Raw genomic sequence first — 26,437 nt, 5'->3', positions numbered from 1 at the left:
AATTCTTAACTGACAGGAAGCAACGGGACTCAAACTAAAGCCCTTTAGTGAAGAGGGACCAGTATTTATGTGGGGTGTTCCATGTTCTACTTTTGTTTGTTAAATAACAGGATACTCTAGGGTGCTCTCATAATTACATCATAGTCATTCACACAATGCAGTCCACTAGCTACCGACCTTGAACATTTTGAGTTGTTTCTAGTGAGGTAAATGAAAATGATGGAAGAAAATAATAACCCTCAATTGTATAAAGCCCTTAGGAAAAATTAGTTTTATTAACCTGATGTCTGACTCATCACAGGTACTGATTTTGAAAGATGTTCTGTCATTTAGTTTTATACAAGAGCCTTTTGTTGTTGTTGTTTTTAAATTGGCATCAGGGTAACCAATGTTGTGCAGAAAAGGGACACTAAAGAAAGAGGTTTGGGAAAAAGAGTAATTTTATCATTATGCTTTTATTCTTCCTAATCACCTTTTCCATTAGTAAAACTCCCAAGGATGGCAATGGCACACAGGCTTTTGAAGTGTCAGTGAAAGCTGAAATCAGCTAAAATAATAGTTTGCTGCATTTAAGATGTAACAGAGGCAGCAGTGCATCAAGGTTACTGTGAAGGTGAAAATAATTGGATACAATTGAAAAATAGATTTCTTTGTGGTTACCACCCTGGAATGGGAGCACTTACTAACTTGCAAAGAGATCTTTATCACTTCTGTTCACCTTAGGGAACTATGAGGCAGGTTAACATGGCCGATAGGCCTCAGAAAAGCATTTGTAATCATGAGATTGCATTTACTTTTATATAAGTTAGACTTGTTTAATCCTGGATTCAGTTATCCTTCACTATAGCTTGGAAAATCTATAATGTTTCTCTCATCTCTTTTACTTGTCCTCCTCTTAAACACTATCACAGTCTTCTATTGAAATTTTACTTTAAAAGTGATTTGATAGCATAACAGGGTGACTATAGCCAATAATAACTGCATTGTATATTTAAAAATAATTAAAAGAGTAAAATTGGATTGTTTGTAACTCAAAGAATAAATGCTTGAGGGGATGGAAACCCCATTCACCAAGATGTGGTTATTTCACATTGCATGTCTGTATCAAAACATCTCATGTACCTCATAGATGTATATGCCTGAAATGTACCCATAAAAATTAAAGAAAACAATAAAAAGTAGCTTTACAATTGTTTGCAGAAGTGGTACATCATATATTTTGTAGTAGATAAATCTTAATTTGAATGTTAATGCAATATGTTATATGCAAATTATTTGTCTAATAGGGAGCCATGTTGGAGAAATAATACCCTTAAAATATACTGATGCTGAATGCTAAATGTGAGGTATGAATGATGATGCTTTTATAAATAGAGTGATCAACTATATATTTCATTGTGCAAGCTGAAATGAATAAGGGAGTATAATGAGGCATTATTAATAATGACACCAGGAAAATGGGTATGGACGAGGACTAACCATAAATTATAAACATTATTCTTTTTAAAATAATTGTTTATTCTCTCTCATCAAGAAATTCTTTCTCTGGGCTCTATTCCATTACTATGGGAAGATATATTAATATATATATGTGTGTATATATATATTATATATGCACATACACACGGGGATAGATATGTGTGTGTGTATGTGTGTGTGTATGTGTGTGTGTATGTATACATATGTATATGGATGAGGACTAACCATAAATTATACAGGAATATATATATATATACACATATATATGGATGAGGGCTAACCATAAATTATATGTGTGGGAATACACACACACACACACACACACACACACACACGCACAATTATTTAAAAAAGAATAATGTTTATTTCTTATTACTTACATGGAAATAATGCATGCTAGTTTTATAAACGTTAAAAAATAGAAAAAATATAAAGGGAAAAATATATTTTATGCTCACTACTGTTGATATGTCTCTTCAACTTGCAGCTGTGTCACACTATTTAAATTTGTCTATTAAAATAAATTTTTAATGTCTAGTTGAATTCCTCAAACCCTGTTACATCACTTTAAAAATTACATATAAATGTTTGGCTTTTATTCTGCCCAATAAACTTAAAAAAGTTCCGCTTCTTTAAGCTTAAAAATTAATGTGAAATGGATTAAACAGATTCACAATATTGAATCTTTCCATCCAGGAGCATGACGTATATCACTAATTTTGCAGAATGTCTTTTGTTTTCTTCCATAAAGTTTTGTAGTTCACCTCATATACATCCTACAAATTTCTTGCTTATTTGTAAGCATTTTATAGTTTTATTATTATTGCAAGTCAACGATATTTTTCATTACCTTCCAAATGGATTTTTGCTAATATACATATATATGTGTATATATATATACACATATATATGTGTGTATATACACACACACACACACACACACACACACATATATATATATATATATATATATATATACACGCACACACATACACTTACATAAAATTTTCAATGCATTTTCTTCTCTTGTGTTTCACAGGGTCCATATTTTCCTGTTATTTACGAAAGTTGCCAAATAATTCTCTAAAATTTTCTTCGGATCCTGTAGTAGATAATATTCAGTAGCATGATATTCCTCTGAGTTATCAGTATTATTTATTTTATTTTCTTCAATGCTTTTTCATAGGTCTCTATCTTGTTTCCTTTGGAATATGAAGTAATCCCTTCAGAACTAGTGTTTACCAAACACAGGCCAGAAGGTACTTTCTCTTGCTGTCAACCATCTCAGTGGTCTTTTTTCAGGAGGAAAGCATCTATAGGTCACTAATTGGTCTTTTTCTTTCAAAAGCAATGACCTTGTACTTATTATGAATTGCAGTGCTATTCCCATCAAAACACCATCATCATTCTTCACAGAACTAGAAAAAAAAAAATCCCCAAATTCAAATGGAACCAAAAAAAAAAAAAAAAAAAAAAAAAAAAGAGGCCCGCATAGCCAAAGCAAGACTAAGAAAAAGAACGAATCTGGAGGCATCACACTACCTGATTTCAAACTGTACTATATGGCCATCAAAACCAAAACAGCATGGTACTGTTATAACAATAGTCTTGTACACCAATGGAACAGAATAGAGAACCCAGAAATAAACCCAAATACTTGAAGTCAACTGATTTTTGACAAACAAAAACATAAAGTGGGGAAAGGGCACCCTATTCAACAAATGGTGTTGGGATAATTGGCAAGACACATGTAGGAGAATGAAACTGGACCCTCATCTCTCATCTTATACACAAATCAACTCAAGATGGATCAAGGACTTTAATCTAAGAACTGAAACTAAAAAATTCTGGAAGATAACATTGTAAAAAGCCTTCTAGACATTGGCTTACACAAAGATTTTATGATCAGGAACTCAAAAGCAAATGCAACAAAAACAAAGATAAATAGGTGGGACTTAATTAAACTAAAGAGCTATTGCCAAAGGAACAGTCAGCAGAGTAAACAGGCCACAGAGTGGGAGAAAATCTTCACAATCTATACATCAGAGAAAGGACTAATATCCAGAATCCACAACAAACTCAAACAAATTAGCAAGAAAAAATCCAAAAATTTCCATAAAAAATGGGCTAAGGACATGAATAGACAGTTCTCAAAAGATATACAAATGGCCAACAAACATGAAAAATGTTCAACATCACTAAAGATCAGGGAAATGCAAATCAAAACCACAATGTGATACTACCTTATGCACACAAGAATGGCCGTAATCAAAAAATTAAAAAAAAAATAGATGTTGGCATGGATGTGGTTAAAAGTGAGCACATCTGCACTGCCTACAATCCGAGCACTTTGGGAAGCTGAGGTGGGAGAAACACTTGAGCCCAGGAATTCACAACCAACCTGAGCAACATAGTAAGATCCTATCTCTACAAAGTAATTAAAACAATAGCCTGGGGCAGGGTGGTGTACACCTGTGGTCCCAAGCTACTTGGGAGGCTAAGGTGGGAGGATAGCTTGAGCCCAGGAGGTTGAGGCTGCAGTAAGCCATGATTATGCCACAGCACTACAGCCTAGGTGACAGGGTGAGACCCCATCTCTAAACAAATAAATAAATAAGTAATTGCATTTAGTTTCTTATGATTGTTTATTTTTAGTTTCTTTTCTATGTTTCCCTTAGTATTTTAGTGGGAATTTGGTAGAGACACTTTCAGAATATTCTGGAAACAAGTAATTCAAAATCTAAGCTGTTGGAATTCTAAATTATTTTGAGCCTTAATGGTGTGTGATTATGGGGCCTAAGTCATGTGACAAGCAGCTATAACCTAGACAGTTGTAATCTTTCTTTCTGTGATTATACATTAAATCTTCTTCCTTACCAGCATTGTTTTGTAATATGTTGTAAATGACTTAAGAGTGCCAGGGAAGACCCTATCCCTCTTCACTATTCATTTTCATTATACATTACCTTCCCTCTTATCTTTGTTACAGAAGGCTTCATGGCTATCACATTGTCTTTGGATGAAACGTTAAATATACTGTTTTAAATTGGAAAATAAATAAAAACCAGCTGTAATGAAAAGAAAACAAGCCTTATGGGAAGAAAGAAAACTTCCATTTTGTAATTCTTAAACCAGCCTTATACAGAAAATGTTTCAGTCTTATTAATTTCTTTGCTTTCTGCCAATATAAGCAAGAACTCAACTTTTAATTTTGGAGAACTGATCCATTTTCTCTGGAGGCTGTGTGTACCAAATGGCCATTCCTAGATTTTCAACTGAATAAACTCTTTAGAACTGGATTCTGATCCTTCTAATTAAAAGTTGACAAGATAGATAACTGTGTTAACATTTTGAACAAAATGTGAGAAATAGGCTGTTAAGTGTTTCTCCTCAAATTGTCCCATGTTTCATATTCTCAAATAACACACTATTTCTACAAAGTAGTTTGAAAAATTAGATGCATTAAAATTTAAGCTTTAGATAAATTTTTAAGAAGAATGAAGAACTTCTTCTTAAATATAAGCAAATATAAGGGAAATATCAAATGGTAGCACCTCATTCTGATTTACCTCCTACAAGCCTTTCACATTTACTCATGTGACCTATTTTATCTGAGTTAATAAATGTTCAATTTGTTTTAGTGAATAGATTCTATTTAGTCTGTTATTGAAAATTGTACTTAAAAAACAACATATTAATTAAAACTTTTTGATTTGAGATGGCAGAGAGGCAAGTTGAATTAGTTTAGGCTATAAATATAATACATTGAAAGAAAACAGGGGAATTTCACAGAGCTAATAAAAGGGTATACTAATTAAACCTTGGTAGCAATAAGACTTCAAAACAACTGACAGCAGAAGTTTTGCTCTGGCTGTCATTTTATTTTCTCTCTACATCTGGTTATTGTTTCTATCTTATATTGGCTTGGTGGAGAGCATAGTATCTCAAATTTGAGATCTCAGACCCAAAATTTCACATATTGTAGTACCCATTATCCAAGAGAGACTAACTTCTTATTCAGGTTGGAAATATTCTAGAGAAGGACTATCATCTTATGGAGTTGATGGAGCGTGTGAATTCAATATTTCCAGTTATCAATCATTTTTACTTCGGATAAAGCAGAATTGTAGGAGTTCTCATAATTACATATTTTCTGATCTCACAGAGTTAGAGACACAGGATTCTGTTTTGGAAGAACACGGTAGTAAACATTCAGGTTGGGGTACAACTCTGTGAAGTAGTCCTGTAAATAAAGAACTTATGTGATATTTTTTTGTCTGGAGTGGCAACAAATCAAGCCTGTGAGATATTGTTTTTTATTTTTTTATTTTTTTGCAAAACTTGACCTGTCAAGAGCTGAATTTGAAGCTAATCATCAATGATGCTACTATATTGTTCCCAAATAATAGTCAATTATTACAGACTTCAGGAGATGTTACATACTGATGACATGATAGTCATGATAACTTTACATAAACACTTCTGGAAATTTTACATTGCATTGTTCCCTAATGAATAAAAGCTATTATCATCATCAGTGATCAAGGAGAAATAGAAAATGAAACCTTTCTGTTTCTCTTTTTTAGATCATGGTATTCTTGATGTAGAGACTTTGTTTAGTCACATTACCTGTTAGGTTGTAATCAGTAATCTGTATCCTAAACTGTACTATGTATGAAAGACCCTAGGTATAGTATTGAATGAAACACAGTTTCAGAATTCAATGTCTTTAAAATCCAATGTGGGTTATTGGGCAGCTCCTTGTGAAAAGTTGGTACATAAGGAGTTTATAGTTGATTGTTCTATGCATAGATTTTTATTGTTCACCAGAAATTCATGGGAACCCTTATATTTTCTAGATTCTTTTTCAGTTAGGTTATGGCTACATGACTGGGCTCTGGCCAATGGAACATGTATGGAATTAACATAAGCCTATTTTAGCACTGGCCCTTTAAATTTCCACATCACTCCTGTTCTTTCTTCTCCTGCTGCAGAAACATAGAAGGCCATATTTTCAATATAACATGATATTAAGATAGAAGAAGATGACCTGACTTAATTTGAACTGTGTGTTAATAATAAGTAAAGTTTCATTTTGCTACACCACTGCTTATGCCAGAAGATCCCAAAATGTGGTCCAAAGAACATTGGTATGGGGTCCCTAAGATCCTTTAAGAAGATCCACAAAATAACAACTATTTTCATCAAAATTATAAAATATTTTTGCTTTTTGCACTAATTTTGTCATGAGTATACAGAGAATGCTCCAGAAGCTACATGACCTGTAATAACTTCACTGCCCTTAAGGCTATTGGAATATGTGCTTGTGTATTCTGTTTTCTATGACTTTAGAAGATAGTATATTTAAGGTATAAATATGCACTTCAGAGATAAATTCCCTTTCTTCATAATGCTTCTTTTCTATTACTATCTATCTTTGGGTTATACCTGCTCTAATATCTATAATTTCAGAATCATGCATTAAATTAAATTTAAATTTTTTTTCATTTCTCTTAGGCCTAAGGGAAAACACAACCAGAAATGAACATATATTATTGTTTTGGTTTTGCAATATATTTTAAATTTTTAAAAAATACTTTTAAAATTTTGTTTAAAGTTATTACTTTATAAGTTAAACATATGTTTTACTAAAAGAAAATATATTTATACTTTTTTAAAGATAAATTCTTAAAAAGATAGACTAGAATTCCTTTCTCAGTCCACAATGTAATATGTATACATAAAGATGCTGAAAGAAAGATTCAGCTGCCATTCTAGATAATTGTCTGTTTTAGGAAAGAGAAGAATCTACTCCAAAGAAACTGTGAGAATTGATGAAGACAAAATATATGATGAAAATTTCTTTTCCTTAGTCTTATATGTGGCAATAAATTATCTTAGTTTTTCATATGTAAAATATTTTGAATAGTATTATGGAGTCTGCAAGGTTGGGGCATGATTTTGAAACCAGTAATTTAAAATTTTTGTAAAGAAATATATTGCAGTCATTTATGATGAGTAACACCTAATTTACATCATCAGGGCTATAGTTAATCATTTTGTACTGTATCTTGGAAATCTGCAAAGAGATTAGATTTTAGGTGCTTTTACCACACTTGCATACACACACGCTCAGATAAAGGTTACTTACTATGTGAGAAGACAGATATGCTATTGGCTTGACGGCAGTAATCTTTTCACCATGTATATGCATATCAAAAAATCATATTGTACACCTCAAATATATACAATAAAAATAAAATGAAATAGAAATAAGGCATTGCATTTTTAACATAGATATGATAAGCTATTTAAAAGTCAAAAATCACTTATTACAGACTTTAAAAACATAAATGGAAAAGCCACTCGAGGATTTTATAGGGAAGCTCATTGTGTTTTATTGGCTGGAGAAGTAAACATAATTTTTTACGTTTTACTTTGCCTGATACCTGCTTGATGAAAAGTCAGTAAAAACAATAATGGTGCTGCCACTTTCAAATCATATAGTAACTCACTGTCTTAAATATTTAGCTGCAAACATTAGGACTGAGTTAATAGCTTATGTTCAGAAGTGCACTTTTGCCTTACAAATAAACAAATCTACAGATGTAACTGGGCTTCCTGTTTGGATTATGTTCATTTGGTATAAGCATGGACTAATCAGTGAAGTTTATCTTCCTTTATTTGAAAGCTGGGCAGTAAACACAAGGGTGATAAATGTTAAAATAGAATAGTATTTTTGACTCTCATGTTCTATCCTGGAACATGTGTGTTTACAGTTACACTGATGGTGCTTGTGAATAAAACTGCTGGTACACTGGCACAAATCAAGGCAAGAGTTGCAGCTTGTACTATTGGTCCTTGAGTTTTTTTAACACCATGCACTCAGAGTGAAAAGAAAAAATTACCAGTTTTACCAGAGAATATCCTTTGTAAAAGTATAACAGTATTAATTTTATGAAATTAATATTCTATGTGAAGAAATGGGAAGTATACATAAAGCACTTCTTTTCTGCATACCGTAGGACAATGATTGTCTCAAGGAAAAGTGCTTGTGCAACTGTTTGAGTTGTGAGATCGTTTTACGTGAAAGAGAAACTATTGATATTTGTGGTTTGAGTTGGATATTTAGCAGAACATTTTTTCTAAAGTTAAAGTTAGCTATTACTTCAAGAAAAACAAAGGATGGTATCTGTTATTCATTGTAAAATTTGAAATTTCAAGTAAATATTAGAATTTTGAAAACCTTATATCCCTTGCCTTGAATTTAATAGCTATCCAATACTTAGAATTTTCTGATAAGATTCATGGTGATATGAACAAATGTGATGTTTTTGATATTGTGTAATAAAGACTTGCTTAACTTGTGAATGAATAGTTTCAAAGTGACTGTTGAATGATGTTACAAAATCATGCATAGTTGAAAGATTCATTCAAGATGCAAAGTAGATTAATGAATTTTACTGTAAATGAGTATTTTATTGATATATTTTTAGATTCCACACTGAAACTAATTGCTAAGAAATCACTCCCTGCTGAGTTTTGGTATAGCGTCCATGAACAAACACAATTATTTTTAAAGGCTATTAAACTGCTCCTCACTTTTCTAATTATATATATATGTGTGAGGCCAAATTTTCTTCATATACTTCAACCAAAACAACATATTAAAACAGATTAAACCCAGAAGCAAATTAGGCACTTCACCAGTGTTTTATTGGTCAGATATTAAAAGATTTGTAAAAATGAAAACAATGTGACTCTTCAACTCATTTGTTGTTTTGGAAAATATGTCTACTTTTCATAAAAATAAATTGTTAACATGTAATGAGTTTGTCAATTTAAAAAATAAATTGATGAAGTAATATTTTTTAAAGTTTCAGTTTTATTTAACAAATGGTAAGTTTCAATATATAGAATTCACTGAAAAATGTCTTTTGGATCCTCAGTGACTTTTATGAGTGTAAAAGGTCGTAAAAAAATGCGAGTCTTGAGCACAGGGAGGGGAGCAGCACACACTGGGCTCTGCTGGGGGGTGGCTAGGGGAGAGACGGCAGTGGAGTGGGGAGGGATAACATGGGGAGAAATGCCAGATGTAGGTGATGGGGGGGATGGAGGCAGCAAACCACCTTGCCATGTATGTACCTATGCAGCAGTCCTGCATGATCTGCACATGTACCCCAGGACCTAAAGTACAATAAATAAAACAAAATAGTACCAATGCAAAAACAAAAATGAGAGTAACTGGCTTATATTATCTTGATTAATATGTAGTTTGGTAGAAGTTCTAGGCATATTGTGTAGTCATGTTTCCAAATAAATGATTTTAGGTTGTGCTGTATACGATGTGATCCTTTCTATACTCATCTTATTATATGCAGTAAAATATGCATAATCTATGGAGTGGCCTAAAGTGCTAAAGCTATTCGCAAAGACCAGTAGGGCCTTTCTGTTCACAAGCAGTGCTCTTCTTTGTCTGTGGAAATGGAATTGTTTTTATTAGAAGATGGTCCTCATTATATCTTGCCCATGCCTCATTCAACAAACTATGTTTTTTATGACTCTTCCTGGATAAGATCATCTTGATTATGGTCAATGCTTTTTCAAAGTGGCTTAGAGTGGTACTTGTTTGGTTTCAAATCTCTGCTGAACAACTTTTGTTCTGATAAAGTTGATTGCATAAGATGTCAGCATTATTTTTAAAAAAGTTTTGCATTCATTTTAGTTGAGTTCAAGGAATCTGTAGATGGAAATGTTATCCACTTTGTCATCATCTTGTTTAATCAAGCAAAAAACATGATCAGGTGAACTTGTCTGATCTCAGATACTGTTTGACTTTTCAGGAAGTGAATTCAGATAGCTTTGTATGTTTGTGGAAATTTTATCTTGTGGCAAGAAGAATTTATTAAATGAAACAGTATATTTTTAAGGATAATCTTAATTACACCTTTAATATTACTCTTCAACAAACATACGTCAATCTTGTGCCATATTCAAGGAACAGTGCTAGGTCCTGTCCTTATAGACACCTTGGTCGAAGGTGGTTAAGTGCCAAAATAAAAGTTTAGTTTTCAGGATATAATATGAGAGAGATCACCATTTTTTTACATGAAGATTGTATCATGAAATGAAGTAGATTATGCGTACATAGAAGCCAACTACTGGTAGCTCATCATTCTTAAAGAGAACATGGGATTTTTAAAAAGAGTTTAAGGAGATGAGATCTGAAGTTGACTTTGAAAGACTGTCATTAACAGATGTTTCAGGGGAGTGTGTGAGTTGGGGTGCAGTAAAGAACCTCCAGGGAAAGAGAAATGCATAACAGGCCAGGAGAAAATACCAAGCATTTGGAGAGCTTTCTGGTGGATCATAAGAATCTGGGAGTGGAAATACATCGGCTGCTGTTACATACAGTGAGTAGGTAGGCTGTGGACAGGTCCAGATCTGGGTTGCAGAGGAGGAAAAACAAATTATGAAAAGAGAGTGAAAGGGAAACATCTAATTAAGGATGGCATTATAAAGCCAGAACAGATGTCTTGATGTGCCCTATGCTATTGCCTGTTGTGCTACTCTTGAACTTTTGCCTAAAGGTATTTTTTTTTATATATATATACTAATCACAAGAAGCCCAGAGAGGTTATTTTAGACATTCAGGTGTTCACTATATTAAAGAGTCAATTGTAAGGCTGTGTGCAGTGGTTCATGCTTGTAATCCCAACACTTCAGAAGGCCAAAGTGGGAGGATCCCTTGAGCCCAGTGATTTGAGACCAGCCTAAGCAACAGAGTGAGACCCTGTCTCTACAAAAAAAATTGAAAACCAAACTTACCCGGGCACAGTGACATACACCTGTAGTCCCAGCTTGTACTTGGGAGGCTGAAGTGGGAAGATTATTAGAGCTCAAGAGGCGAGGCTACGGTGAGCCATGATGGCAGCACTGCACTTCAGCAGTCTGGGTGACAGAGAAAGATTCTGTCTCCCCCACCAAAAAAAAAAAAAAAAAAAAAAAGGCAATTTGATAAATAATCTCAACCTTACAGAAAAATTTAAGCTTTTTTTCTTTTAACTTTCTAATAGCTTGCATTGGAAAGTTACTCTCATAAGGAATTAATTTGTATTTTTTTAAGTTCATGCTAATTTAAAGCTAACTTTATGTAAATCAAGCCATTTTCATCTGCATTATTTTATTTGTTCTTCATGTGTACCAATGTAATGATCCCACCTATGACATAATATATATATTTGGTCTCTCCCAACAACCCCCTTTTCCTGGCACACAGCTTCTAAAACCCTTGGAATCCATCAAGTGGTAAGGGTCTTTTGCCTGGTAATGAGATGACTGGTGGCTGGGGATTCCTAGACAGTTTAATGATGGGGACTTATTTCTAGGAGAACCAACCATATGATTAGAGGGTTGGAATTTTCAGCCACACTTCCTGATTACTGAAGCGGGGAGAGAGACTGGAGACTGACATAATCAACAATAGCCAACAATTTAATCAATCTTACCTACTACATGAACCTCCATAAAAATCCAGAAGTGTGGGATGCAGAGTCTGAAAAGCTAAGCTGGTGAATGCAACCATGTGCTGAGAGGGTGGTGTACACCAAATCCACGGGGAAAGAAACCTGTCAACTTGGGACCCTTCTGGACCTCACCCTACCTACTCCTTCATCTGGCTATTTATCTATGTCCTTTATCTTATCCTTTATAATAAACCAGTAAACAAAACTGTTTCTCCAAGTTATGTGAGCTTTCATAGCCAACTTGAAGAGAGAATCATGAAAAACTTTGATTTGTCGTCATCTTGGACAGAAATGTGGGTAACTGAGGACCTATTAACTGGGATTGGCATTTAAAATGGGCAACAGTTTTGTGGGTTCTGCACTAACTCCAGATAGTAGGAGAACTGAATTGTAGGTTACTCAGTGTTTAGAGACTAGAATTGGATGATGTGTGGCAAAACCCACACATTAGGACCCAGAAGTGTTGAGTGTGTAGAGAAAAATAGTGAGTTTTTCCTATACTTATCATGCCCAGGAATGCCTCTGAAATTGCCACTTACTTCTTCCCTTGCTTCAGGTACATTGTTTTGTATAATGTACTAAAAATAAATATAATATATGATTTATTTTGTTAAAAGTAGTTACCAAGATTGTTAAAGGTTCATGATTCTGTACATTATTTCTTGCAGGTAATAAGTATATCATGGAATCAACTTGAATCCCTCATTCATCTACCACATCTATGGTGTGCTATTTCTTAAGTCTTATGTTCAGATACACCATTTTGGTCAGATTTTATGTCAATAGGCTAGAATATGCAGGAAGTATGGCTGCTTGAATCTATTCTGATATAAATTTTAAATACCTAAATAAATTCTAAATAGCTTCACATAGACTGACGGAAAAATACTTAGCATCTCATTTAGGCCTTCTAAGTAGCCTTCTTCCTCAGGAAGAAAAAGCTACCATTCACTGATTGCCAAACTGTGTCAGGAAATAGGCTAGGTAAATAATTTAATTTAATTCACGTAACAACCTTACGAAGTTCATTATTGTTGTTGCCGTGTTTTACAAGTGAGGTAATTCTAGGCAACAGGGTTCAATAAAAGGCTCTTGATAGAAAAGTATGGACTAAAGGAATCAAGTAAGTTATTTAGCAAGGATATCTCATGCAGGATACAGAATGGCTTGGAGTAGTGACAGGCTGGATGGCAGTGGGCCAGGGAAGAAGACATTGTACTTGTTTAGTGTGACATGATAGAGGCCTCTCCTCGGGCTATGGTAAAGTGGTAAATCAGAGAACACAAGAAACAAGAGTGTTTTCAAAGGAAAAATGGACAGAATTTAGAAATTATTTGGTCATGGATCATAGAGAAAGGGAGAAGTATCTACTGAACAGAAAGACTTCTACTGCAGAGGCCAGTGTAAAAAGATGTGGTTTTATTTTCCTACTGTAACTTATCGTTACTGAGGTGAAATTCATAATTCACATAACACAAATTTACCATTTTAGCATTTAGCAGTTAGTACATTCACAATATTGTGCCACAGTCACTTCTATTTCTAAAATATTTTCTAAAATATTTTCATTACCCCAAAGGGAAATTTTGTATCCATTAAGAAGATACTTTCATTATTAATTCCCACAGGCCCTGGAAACCACTAACATGCTTTCTCTATTTCTGGACTTAGCCATTTCTGGATATTTCATATGATGTGATCAGACAAGAGGTGACCTTTTGTGTCTGGTGTCTTTCAGTTGGCATGTTGTTTAGGATCATCCATGGTGTACAATGTAATAATACTTTACTCCTTTTTATAGCTGAATGATGTTCCATTGTATGGACATATGACATTTTATCAGTTTATTCATTGAAAAACATTTGGGTAGTTTTTCACTTTTTGGCCATTGTGAATAGTGCTGCTATGAACATTCATGTAAAATTATTTGTTTGAGTATCTGCTAGTCAATTTAAATATATACTTAGGAGTGCAGTTGCTGGAGAATTAAACATAGAATGATCATTTTATGTTTAACATTTTGAGGAACCATCACACTGTTTTCATAGCAGCTGCATTATTTTATATTCATATCAGCAATGTGCAAGGGTTCAAGTTTCTCCGTATCTCTAATTATCTAGACATCCTAGTGGGTGTGAAGTGATATCTTACTGTGGTTTTGATTTGCAGTTCCCTAATAACTAATGATGTTAAGCATCATTAGGCACTTATATCGTGTACCTATTGGCCATTTGTTTTTCTTCTTTGAAGACTTATCTATTCAAGTTCCTTGCCTATTTTTATTTACTTTTATTCTTTTTGTTGTAGAGTTGTAAGTGTTCTTTGTATATTATAGATGCTGGACCTTCATCAGATATATGGAAATAGATACTCTGATTATGTAGGTTGTTTTTTCATCTCTTGATAATATCCTTTGAATTAAAAAGTTTTAAATTTAGACTAGTCCAATTTATTTTTTATTTCTGTTTCTTTTGTTTTTTTTTTTTTTGTGTGTGTGTCATATCTAAGTAAATATTGTCCAATTAAGGGTCATGAAGCTTGACACTTGTTATCTTCTAAGTATTTTAAAATTTTAGCTGTTACATTTAGGGTTTTGATTATGAGTCAATGTTTGTATATGATATGAGGTAGGTATACCACTATATATTTTTCACATAAAAACTCAATTGTCCTAGCACCATTTGTACAACAGATCATGTTTCCCATTGAAATATTTTGGAAACTTTGTTGAAGATAAATTAATAATAAATATGAGGGCTTATTCTGGACCATCTGTTCTATTCCATTGATTTATATGTCTTTTCATATGCCACTCCCACCTCATCTTGATTACTCTTCCTTTGTAGTAAGCTTTGAAAGTTGAATCATCCAACTTTGATCTTCTATTTAAAAACTGTTTTGGTTATTCAGAGACCATTGCAATTGCATACAATTTTGAGGATCAGCTTTTTCATTTCTGCAACAAAGGCTATTGGAATTTTGACAGAGATTGCATTGGCTCTGTAGATGCCTGGGTAGTTATCACCATTTTAACAATATTAAATCTTCCAATCTATCAATGAAGAATATATTTCCATTTATTTGTGTCTTCTTTAATTTCTCTCAGTTGTGTTTTTTTAATTTTTAGTATACAAGTCTTACACATTTTTGGTTACATATTTTCTTATAATTTATTGTTTTTGATTGTTTTTTTTGAATTGTCATTTCAGATTGTCTATTGATTGTGTATAAAAATTCATTAATTTTTATATGCTCAGCTTGTATCCTGTAATTTGGCTAAACTGCTTTATTAGCTCTAATATTTTCTTGGGAGAGTCTTTTTCTTTATTATTATTTTTTTTAGTGACAGAATCTTGCTGCATCACCCAGGCTGGAGTGCAGTGGCACTATTATAGCTCACTACAGCCTCAAACTCCTGGTCTCAAGCTATCCTGATGCCTTGGCCTCCCAGAATGATACAAATATGGGCCTGAGCCACTGTATATTGCAAATTAAAAGAGTCTTTAGAATCACCTCATCTCTGAATAGAGATATTAACAATTTTATTTCTCACATTCTGACTGAAACATTTTCTTTCTTTTTCTTGCCTGACTAGTCTGGCTAGAAATTTCAATATAATGTTGAATAGAGGTAGACAAGTTTGTCTTATTTCTGATGTTAGGAGGAAAGTATTCAGACTTTCACGACTGAGCATAATATTAACTTTGTTGGGCCTTTTTTCATAACCTTAATTTATCATGTTGAAAAATTTCCATTTTATTCCTAGTTAATTGTTTTTATCACAAAGCACTGTTGAATTGTGTTACATTTTTGTACACATCGATTGGGATAATCATGAGTTTTTTTCCTTTGTATTAAAGTAGCATATTATACAGCTTGATTTTTGCATATTGACCCACCCTAGTATTCCTAAAAGAAATCCCTCTTGGCTGTGATATATAATCTTCTCAATGTACTGCTGAAATATTTGCTAGTATTTTGTTGAAGATTTTTGCATCTGTGTCCAGAACAGATATTGGTCTATAGTTTTTTTTTGTTTGTTTTGTTTTTTTTTTAATTTAGAAAGAGTTTTGTTCTTGTTGCTCAGGCTGGAATGCATTGGCACAATCTTGTCCTACTGCAACCTCTGCCTCCTGGGTTCAAGTGATTCTCCTACCTCAGCCTCCTGAGTAGCTGGGATTACAGGCATGCACCACCATGCCCGGTTACTTTTGTATTTTTAGTAGAGACAGGGTTTCACCATGTTGGTCAGGATGATCTCGATCTCTTGAACTTAGGTGATCCACCCACCTTGGCTTCTCAAAGTGCTGGGATTACAGGCATGAGCCACTGTGCCCAGCCTATAGTTTTGTTTTCTTATAACGTCTTTATCTGGCTTTGGTGTACAGGTAATATTGTTCTCATAGAATGAGTTAGGAAGTGTCTAATATTTTTAGAAAATTTTGAGAAGAATTAGTGTTAAAAATTCCTTAAATGTTTCGTAGTCAAGCATTGTGGTTCTGAACTTTTCCTTAGAAGGTTTCTGATTATAGATTCAGTATCTTTACTGTGTAAAAGTGTACTTAGATTTTCTACCTTTTCTTGTGAAGTTTTGCCAGTTTTATTTTCCTGACAATTTGCTCATTTCATCTAGGTTATCTAGTGTGTTGGGGTGCAGTTTTTCATAGTATTCTTTATCTGTTTATTTCTGTAAGGTTTGTCCTAACTTATACTTCTGATTTTAGTCCTGTCATTCTTTATTTCTCTTTTTCTCTGGTTAGACTAGATACAGGTTTGTGATATTTTTTGATGTTTTCAAAAAATTCTCCATTCTTTTTTTCCTCTCTTTCCTTCAGTTGACATAATATCTATGAACATATTGTCAAGTTCACTTATTCTTTCTTCTGTCAGTTAAGGTCCTGTGGTGAACTTTTCTATACCAATTATCGTACTTTTGAACTCCATGATTTCCACTTAGTTCTTTTTTTTATAATTTCTCCCTCTTAACTAATATTGTCAATTTGATTCAACATTGTCATTATAATCTTTACTTCTTTAATCATGGTTTCCATAATGTCTAGGAACATGTTTATAAATCTGGCATATGGTCTCCTACAGGCAATTTATATGGTCTTTTTTGTTTGTTTGATGTATGTGTCATACTTTTCTGTTCTTTTTTTTATTTTTGCATGTCTCATAGCATTTTTATTGGAAACTGGGTATTTAAAATAATGAACCAAAGCACCATGGGTACTGATCATCACAGGCTTGTTATTTTATTATTTTATAGTTTATTTAGCAATTGACTAGATTATTTTACTGTGTATCTCCCTCTCTCAACACACACACAGTCACCAGTCTGATATTGTTATACTGTTCCTCAGGGAATTGCAGTATTAGATATGCTCACAGTCACCTTGAGATGATAATGGTTTTCATATGACTCTTTTCATCCCTTTCCCTAACCGCACCCAACTGTTGAACTCCACTAATAACTAGCTGATTGCTTTACTGTTTTCAATATGCTCTGGGGCATTAATTTTAATAAATACTAATTCAAATAAATTCTGACCCCTTTGAAGGAATAGTTTCTGAGGCCTATGTTTGAATCTTTTTTTTTTTAACTTTTAAGGCTCCTTTATTTATTAGTTTTATTACACTTTTAGTTCTGAGGTACATGTGCAGATCATGCAGGATTGTTACACAGGTATATACATGTCTTGATGGTTTGCTGCATCCATCCCCCTCTTCATGTACATTAGGTATTTCTCCTAACATTAGCCCTCCCCAATTTCCCCATTGCCTGCTATCCCTCCCCTAGCTCCCCGACCCCACAACAATGTTTGCATCATTTTTCTGACTCTTGGTGTGCTCCTCACAGATGTATTATTCCCTGGTACTCATCAGCAAACAAACCTGCCTGTAGCTTTGCCCATATCATATAATAAACCCTATAATACACTGTTACATTTATTAATTGATATGTCATAACTATTAAAGAATCTGAGAGAAAATAGGAGACCTAGTGTACGTTTATGGAGTTGGTTATTTATATGGTTTGGTGAAGTCCCCACTCAAATCTCATCTTGAATTGTAGTTCTCATAATCCCGATCTGTAATGAGAGCAACCTGGTGGGAGGTAATCTAATCATGGGGTTGGTTACTCTCATGCTGTTCTTGTAATAGTGAGTTCTCACAAGATCTGATGGTTTTATAAGGGGATTTTCCCCCTTTTGCTCCACATTTCAGCAATGCTCCTTGCTGCCTTTATGTGAAGAAAGACATATTTTCTTGCCCTTCTGCCATGATTATAAGTTTCCTGAGGCCTCCCCAGGCCTGAGGAACTGTGAGTGAATTAAATTTCTTTCCTTTATAATTTACTGTCTCAGCATGACCTTATAGCATCAGGAGAACAGACTAATACAGTTATATTTGTCTGTTTTATAAAGAATTTTTTATTTTTTTCATTTTAGTCCTGTGATTTGAGTTACCATCTGATGTCATTTTCTTACCCCAAAACAACTTCCATTCCACCCACATCCTTTATGCTGTTATTGTCAAATACATTGCATTTGTCTATTTTATAAGGCTCACAATAAAATTACATACATATTGGTTTTTACATATATAATTTTTTTACAATTGCCTTTTGAAATCAATTAAGAGAGGAAATAATAAAAATGTGAATATATGTGGTCTTTTTAAGAACATCATTACCTTTCCTTTGTGTGTGTGTGTGTGTGTGTGTGTGTGTGTGTGTGTGCCTTTAATTCCATCCTGAAGAAATTCCTTAAGGATTTCTTGCAATGTAGGTATTATAGAAATGAATTATCCATGTTTCTGTTTATCTAAGCATGTTGATATTTGAGCTTCATTTTTTGAAGATTTTATTTTTATTTTTTGAGAGAGAGTCTCGCTCTGTTGCCTGGGCTGGAGTAAAATGACACGACCATAGCTCACTATAAGCTTGAACTCCTGGGCTCAAGTGAACCTCCTGCCTCAGTCTGTTGAGTAGCTGGAACTATAGGCATGCACCACCATGCTCAGCTAATATTCTGCATTTTTTTTTTTTTTTTTGTAGAGTGGGTTGTTGTTATGCTGCCCAGGTTGGTCTCGAACACCCAGCCTCAAGTCATTCTCTTGTCTTGGACTTCCAAAGTGTTGAGATTACAGATCACTGTGCGCAACCAAGATATTTCTGATGACTATAGAATTCTTGTTTGATTTCTTTGATATTCTTGAAATTTTTATTTTCTTCGAGCACTTTAAATTATGTTAAATCACTGCCTTCCAACTTCCATTGTTTCTGATAAGAAGTTAACTGTCAATTATGTGTAAATTTCCTTGTACGTGATGAGTCACTTTTCTCTTGCCAATTTCAATATTTTTTTTCTATCTTATATGTCAACATTTTTCCTATGATCTGTGTGCATCTCTTTGAGTTTATTGTTCAAAACTTTTTGAGCTTCTTGGATGTGAAGATTGATGTTTTCCAAAAATGTTAGGAAGTTTTCAGCCATTCTTTATATTTTCTTTTCCCTTTTTTTCCCCTCGTCTTTAATACTCCCACTACATATATGTTGGTGTGCTTAAAAATGTACCACATTTCACTTTGGGTTTATTTAGTTTCTTCATTCTATTTTCTCTTTGTTCTTTAGATTGCATAAGCTGTATTTATAGTCAAGTTTCTGATTCCTTCTACTTTCAGTTTAAGTATACTGTTGAATCCCTGGGTTATATATTTTTCTTTTTGATTACTGTAATTTTTAACTCCATAAATTTTACTTCCCTCTTTTAAAATAATTTTTATCTATTTATCTCTCTTTGAAGAGATATTTTTTCTCACAGCTTCCTTTAATTCCTTAAGCATGGCTTCCATAAGTTCTTTGAACACATTTATAATGGCTACTTTGAAGTGTTAATTATAACATTTGGTTTTTCTCTTATTTTTTGTTGCCTACTTTTTGTTTTTCTTCTGTGTGAGTGACTTGTTCCAGTTTCTTTGCAATGTATTATAACATTTTGTGAAAAATGAACATTGGAGGTAATTTCTTGTGGCAACTCTGCATACTGATTCAGTTTCTTCAATACTAGGGCTTATTTATGCTTTGATTTGCTTATTTATTTGTTTTGTTGCTTGAGTAGCATATTTTTGTGAAGTCAATTTCTCCTGCAGTGTGAATCCTTTTGCGTTGTTCCTTAGAAGGTGCAGCCTTGGGCATGCACATAGTCAGCAGGAATGACAGAGGTTTTAGAAAGGTTCTGTTTCTAATCTCTTCTTTAACCTGTCTGCTTCAATTCTATTCGATCCCACTTTTAGGCTCTGCTAATTAATTTCGCTTCTTTTAAAATTGTTTTTCTTTTCTTTTCTTTCTTTTTTTTTTTACTGTTTTACTTGTTTATTGTTTTGACAGTGCTCTGGGGCATAAATTGCTCCACTGTCTGATCCAATTATATCTAGGTAGGGATAAGTTTTGAGGTTTGTTTTCAGCCCAGTAGGGCTCTAAGTAGATGTCTCTTTTTCTGGTTTACTCTGGTGAATTAGCTTGCCTATAATGCTGCCTATCTTTCTTGTGACTTACTCAGAGCTTTCTTTTTATGTGGGCTGCTGCTACCCCTGGAAAATCTCTAATGGACCACATTCAGTATTATGAAGGGTAGTAGCTACTGGTAGTCTCAGCTTGTATCTCCAAGCATGGAATCCATGCCCTAAGACAAAGGTGCAGAGAGAGTCATGGGGCCCCAGTATTCTTTGGGTCTGCTCTTTGAATAAAGATTGGGTGAAGGAAGGGATTAGCTACCTAAGCTCATACTGTACTCACCAGGAATTTAACTTCTTCTACTCTGCCCTAGGAACTCTAGTTTTCTTATACTCCTTGGGTTTCCAGCTCTTTCTACTCACTTCAGGGATAGTGCTGGTCTCTGCCTAAGTTCCCCCTCTCAGAACCATGAATTAGAAAATCTCTTCAGGCAGTAAGCTGGGGAAATTGTAGGACTCACTTCAATTTTTCTTTCTCTTTCTAGACTTGCTGCTCTGCATTGCCAGATATCCAGTGCCAGAAAGCCTTTCTTTAATAGATTTTGTTCTCTTTTTTATTAGTTGTTTTGAGGAGGAAGGCAAATTGGGTTCCTATTGCTTTATTTTGGCTGCAAATGAGTCAACTTTTGGTCTGCATTTTTAACAGAAATTATAGCATGTACATACTCCTGAAAACTCTGTAGTATAAATTCTTTTTTTCCTAATGGATATTAAAAAAACTTAAAAAACATTTGCATTTTGAGTTGTGAAAACATGTAAACAAGCAGATTCTTTACTGAGGTAAATATTAAATGCCATGTCTACCTAATGTTAAAGTGACTGATCACTTTTGTATAAAAAGCATCCAAAATGAGTGGCATTGTGAAACAAAGATCTCAAATTGATTAATTGTGCTCTAGGTATTTCTATCAGCGAATGTGTTTAAGATTAATATGACTGTCGGCCGGGCGCGGTGGCTCAAGCCTGTAATCCCAGCACTTTGGGAGGCCGAGGCTGGTGGATCACGAGGTCAAGAGATCTAGACCATCCTGGTCAACATGGTGAAACCCTGTCTCTACTAAAAATACAAAAAAAAATTAGCTGGGCATGGTGGTGCGTGCCTGTAATCCCAGCTACTCAGGAGGCTGAGGCAGGAGAATTGCCTGAACCCAGGAGGTGGAGGTTGCGGTGAGCCGAGATTGCACCATTGCACTCCAGCCTGGGTAACAAGAGTGAAACTCCGTCTCAAAAAAAAAAAAAAAAAAAGATTAATATGACTGTTGAACTTTGCATAAAATTTTCCTCAAGTACATATTACAGAACAGTATTTTTAAAAATTATAATTATCATATTTTTAAATTTGTTAGTAGATTATAATCAAGTCACCCTCTAGCTTTAAAAATGTTGAATAATTTTTTCAATCTTTGTTGTTCTAGATTAGAAATTATGAAAATAGTCTCTAGTTTTGAACACTATCCTCAGTCAGAAAAGTTTTCAAAAGGGGAAATAATCCTAGAAAATAAGATTTTTGGAGTATATGACATCCATACTCTCTAAAAATTTAAATTTTGTACATTCCAAGTACGGACTCATTGGGTTACTTGGAGTGACAGTCTGTTTCTTGCACCCTATTGTACAAAGAACAAAGGACCAAAGGATGATACAGCTGTCTCAACTGGCATAGTTGCTTGTAATTTTAAACTTTTAGTTACTTTAATTCAATTCAATTTTACTCTCTCTTCTATTAGATAGGTGGAGGGTAAAGCAGAAAGACATACAAATTTTAGCTATGTTGGCTTTTGTTGCAGAACACATGTCAGGAACCACCATTTCAGATTTCAGAAGTTTTGGTAGGAAAAACTAACATATAAGACCAAAAAATACAAATATGACTGCGTGGTGAACTGAAAATAGCACTGGGCTTTAGATTCAGCTCTACTCCTCTCCTGTGACCTTGAACAAGTTGCCACCTCTCTCTGATCCTCAGTTTTCTTATCTGTAATGTCAGGTTTGGAATACATAATCTCTACAGGAAATGTCTTTGCAATGCTGGAAGCAGATGCTTCTTTTAAATGCTTCATTTTAGTGCAAAGATACAGGTAGTTTAGATACAATTGGATATTACCCCTGGCTAATTGGGCAGTTACATATGAGAGAAGCTTCAGGAGATTGAGTAACTTTTTCATTTTCATTGTTTCATATTCTTAGGGAAGATTTGGCTCATAACCCACAAACACATTACGAAAATGACCCTATTTGTTTTGCCTATGCCACGTGCATTTAAATAATGATTACTTCACCCATTTAATTATATAGATAGATATGCTTTCAATTGCATATTAACTCTTTCTGCTCATGTAATAATTTTCTCTGTAATATCCCTACACTATATTACATGTGCTTATAGAACAATAAAATTTCTATATATTACTCTTCCCACATAATTGTTTTAAATATGCTTTTTTCATTGAAAATTATTTCACAATGACTTATTAATTAGCCAAATGCTATCTTTATTTTTAAATCCAGAAAAGTCATTTTATGGAATATATCTAGTTTGTTCTCATTTCCAGGGTTTCAAAAGAAAGTGCACTATAAATGAGGTAACTCCTGTGGTGTGAGGCACTAGGCAGTGGGGGGACAAAAAATAAATTTCTTCCTAATAGATTCAGCAAATGAAATTCTTCCTATCCTGTGTGATGTTAGAAGGGCTGCTACACTTTGAAGGTTTAGTAGAAAGTCAGGTTTGTAATACAAATATACTCCAATTCATATTTCTTGGTTCTGATTTGATCTTTTTTCAAGTTATACAAATAAGGTGGTTAAAAGATAAAATATATTCCACCACTCAGAGTCCCTGTATACTAACAACTTTCAGATCTTTATCATACAAACTGATTTTTTTAGTAGCTTGCCACCAGTGTCCACTTGTCTATTACACATTCATAAAAACATGCCAATTATTCCTATTTGTATACCATGTTGCAGTTTACTGCACATTTCATATCTATCTACTTAAATCTTTATGATGACTCTCTGAGATAGGCTAGGCTATAATTTTCAACCACATTTAATTATATTCACTCTTATAAATTCGATTTTACATGATGTTTTACTTTCACAGTTGAATTATTTAGAATAATATTTTATATTCCTATTATATTAACTGTAAAATAGCTGTGCATATAATAGATGTATATGCCCAACACCAACAACTCAAATTCAACATGTCTAAAATGGAATATACTTTCTCCCTTCCCTCCCCATCTTCTGCTTACCATCTGTTTCACATGCACCAAAGATGATCAATCATCCTCCTTTTGGTGTTACTTCAGTTCTTAATGAGCAGCATTTCCCAGGTCTTCAAATCCAGAAATCCCTTACTTTACCTTGCCCGTCTGAGTTGAATTAGCTCTCTGGTTCTCTAGCAGCAATTTCTGTAACTACGGTACATTTCCCTTCTTCTCCACTGCCACTGCCATAATTCTATTGCAACAGCCTTATAATTGGACTCCCAATCTCTAATCGAGAAATCCTTCATTTTTCATGCTGCCAAAAATGTGCTTTCCTTAAAACACAGCTGAGAATCCATCACACCCCTTATCAAATATTCTGTGATGAGCAGTATAGCTTAATGCTATGAAGTACAATGCCTTAAATTTATTTTTTTTTCTCTGCCACTTAGTAGTTTTATGATCTTGGGAAAATCACTCAATATCTCCCAAACTTATTTTCATCATCTTTTAAAAAGGGGTTAAAAATAGTATTTTGCTCTCAGCATTGAGGATTAGAAGACAATGTTTATAAAGAGGCTAGCATAGTGGCTAGCACATAGTTCTTGCTTAAGAAGTATTAGTTGTATCACATGCATAACACTGGAAAGAACACACTGTAAACACTATTGGCTTTGGGTCAGAGAGTTAGTAGAGTGAATATTCCACCCTGTGTATTCCTGTATCAAAAGCATAATTCTCTCCAGTATATTATGCTGATATTTTGGTCTTCAGTGTGAGCAAGGAATATAAAATTGGGCCTTAAGGTAGGGAATCAACATCCTTAGTCTTTGTATTAGTGTTCTCTAGTGGTGCTTGTTAGATTAGTCCTTGCCTGTCCCTGTGAATCTTTGTCTTACCCTGTGGCTAAGAGCTCTTGATGATGAAAGTAACAGCTCTTGCTCTAACTTTATTCCTCATCTTGATTTATCTTGCCTTTTTCTGTCTTTCTTTAGACAAGTTATGATAAATCTTACCTCAAATTCTTTTTACTTAGCTTACTATTATGGATGGTGTACAAGTGAGTTTGCTTAGTGCTCACTATTTGCTTTTCCTTATCTGTGTAGAACTTCAAAAGAAACTATCACCATTGTTTGCTTAGAGATTCTGTGATATAGTGAACATATGTATGCTTGGAATCACACAGATCTAAGTATAAATATTAGGTCCTCTACTAGCTAGCTGCATGTGGCATCATTCACGTCAATTCTCCTCACACTAGGGCACCAGCTGTGTTGTTGGTCACGTCAGGGTCACCACCTGCAATGTTGATCACCATCTGCAGAAGTCTGTCCTGCAAACCATGACCGAGTGATAGATGAATAAATACAATCTCAGACACAGAATACAGTGTAAGAGTCGGGCTAGGGGGTCATGAGTTGCTCTGAAAGGGCATTTGCAGCTAACTGACTACTCCCTGTTCCTCCTCGCATTTAAAAGATTTAGTAACAGAGGTTCAAAGTCAACACACTTGTGGATAATTAACATTGTTAAAAGAGTGGTTTTACAAATGATAAAAGGTTTTGGTTCCCTGGCCCAGAACGAACACCGTTAATGTGTAATCTGCCTTCGACCTCCCTGAGAGGACCATCCAGCACAAAGTTTACATGAGTAAACAGTAGAGACAAAGGAATGTGGGGTAAACAGACTTAACTGGGGAAGCTTCTATTATCCCTAATCTACACCCTGTGACCTAATGCTCTAAGATAAAAACTGACTGCCTTCAGCTTGTTAATGAAAACCTGCCTATCTCTTTTGCCTACTTTTTGATGTTTTTTTTTTTTCCTCCTGTGAATTTTTTTAAGTTCTCCATAGATTCTGTTATTAGCCCTTTGTCAGATGGGTAGATTGCAAAAATTTTTTCCTATTCTGTTCATTGCCGGTTCACTCTAATGATTGTTTCTTTTGCTGCGCAGAAGCTCTTTAGTTTAATTAGATCCCATTTGTCTACTTTGGCTTTTGTTGCCATTGTTTTTGGTGTTTTAGTCATGAAGTCCTTGCTCGTGCCTATATCCTGAATGGTATTGCCTAGGTTTTCTTCTAGAGTTTTTATGGTATTAGGCCACATGTCAAATCTTTAATCCATCTAGAGTTAATTTTTGTATAAGATGTAAGGAAGGGGTGAGTTTCAGCTTTCTGCATATGGCTAGCCAGTTTTCCCAACACCATTTATTAAATAGGGAATTCTTTCCCCATTGCTTGTGAGCATGGAATGTTTTTCCATCTGTTTGTGTCCTCTCTTTATTTTCTTGAGCAGTGGGTTGTAGTCCTCCTTGAAAAAGTCCTTCATGTCCTTTATTAGTTGTATTCCTAGGTATTTTATTCTCTTTGTAGCAATTGTGAATGGGAGTTTACTCATGATTTGGCTCTCTGTTTGTCTATTATTGGTGTATAGGAATGCTTGTGATTTTTGCACACTGATTTTCAAAAGAAGACATTTATGCAGCCAACAAACATATGAAAAAAAAAAGCTCATCATCTCTGGTCATTAGAGAAATGCTAATTAAAACCACATTGAGATATCACCTCATGCCAGTTAGAATGGTAATCATTAAAAAGTCTGTAGACAACAGATGCTGGAGAGAATGTGGGGAAATAGGAACGCTTTTACACTGTTGGTGGGAGTGTACATTAATTCAACCATTGTGGAAGACAGCGCAGTG

General features: G+C 34.2%; 1 long non-coding RNA gene across 1 annotated transcript in view; it reads right to left on the bottom strand.

Annotated features, from left to right (window-relative positions):
- Positions 1–26,437, bottom strand: part of LOC141582861 (uncharacterized) — a 294,061-nt gene that overhangs the window by 84,931 nt on the left and 182,693 nt on the right. The gene's annotated exons all lie outside the window — the stretch shown is intronic.

This window comes from Saimiri boliviensis, chromosome X (genome assembly GCF_048565385.1).
Source record: "Saimiri boliviensis isolate mSaiBol1 chromosome X, mSaiBol1.pri, whole genome shotgun sequence".
Lineage (NCBI taxonomy): Eukaryota > Metazoa > Chordata > Mammalia > Primates > Cebidae > Saimiri > Saimiri boliviensis.
This window is presented reverse-complemented; position numbering and strand designations above follow the sequence as displayed.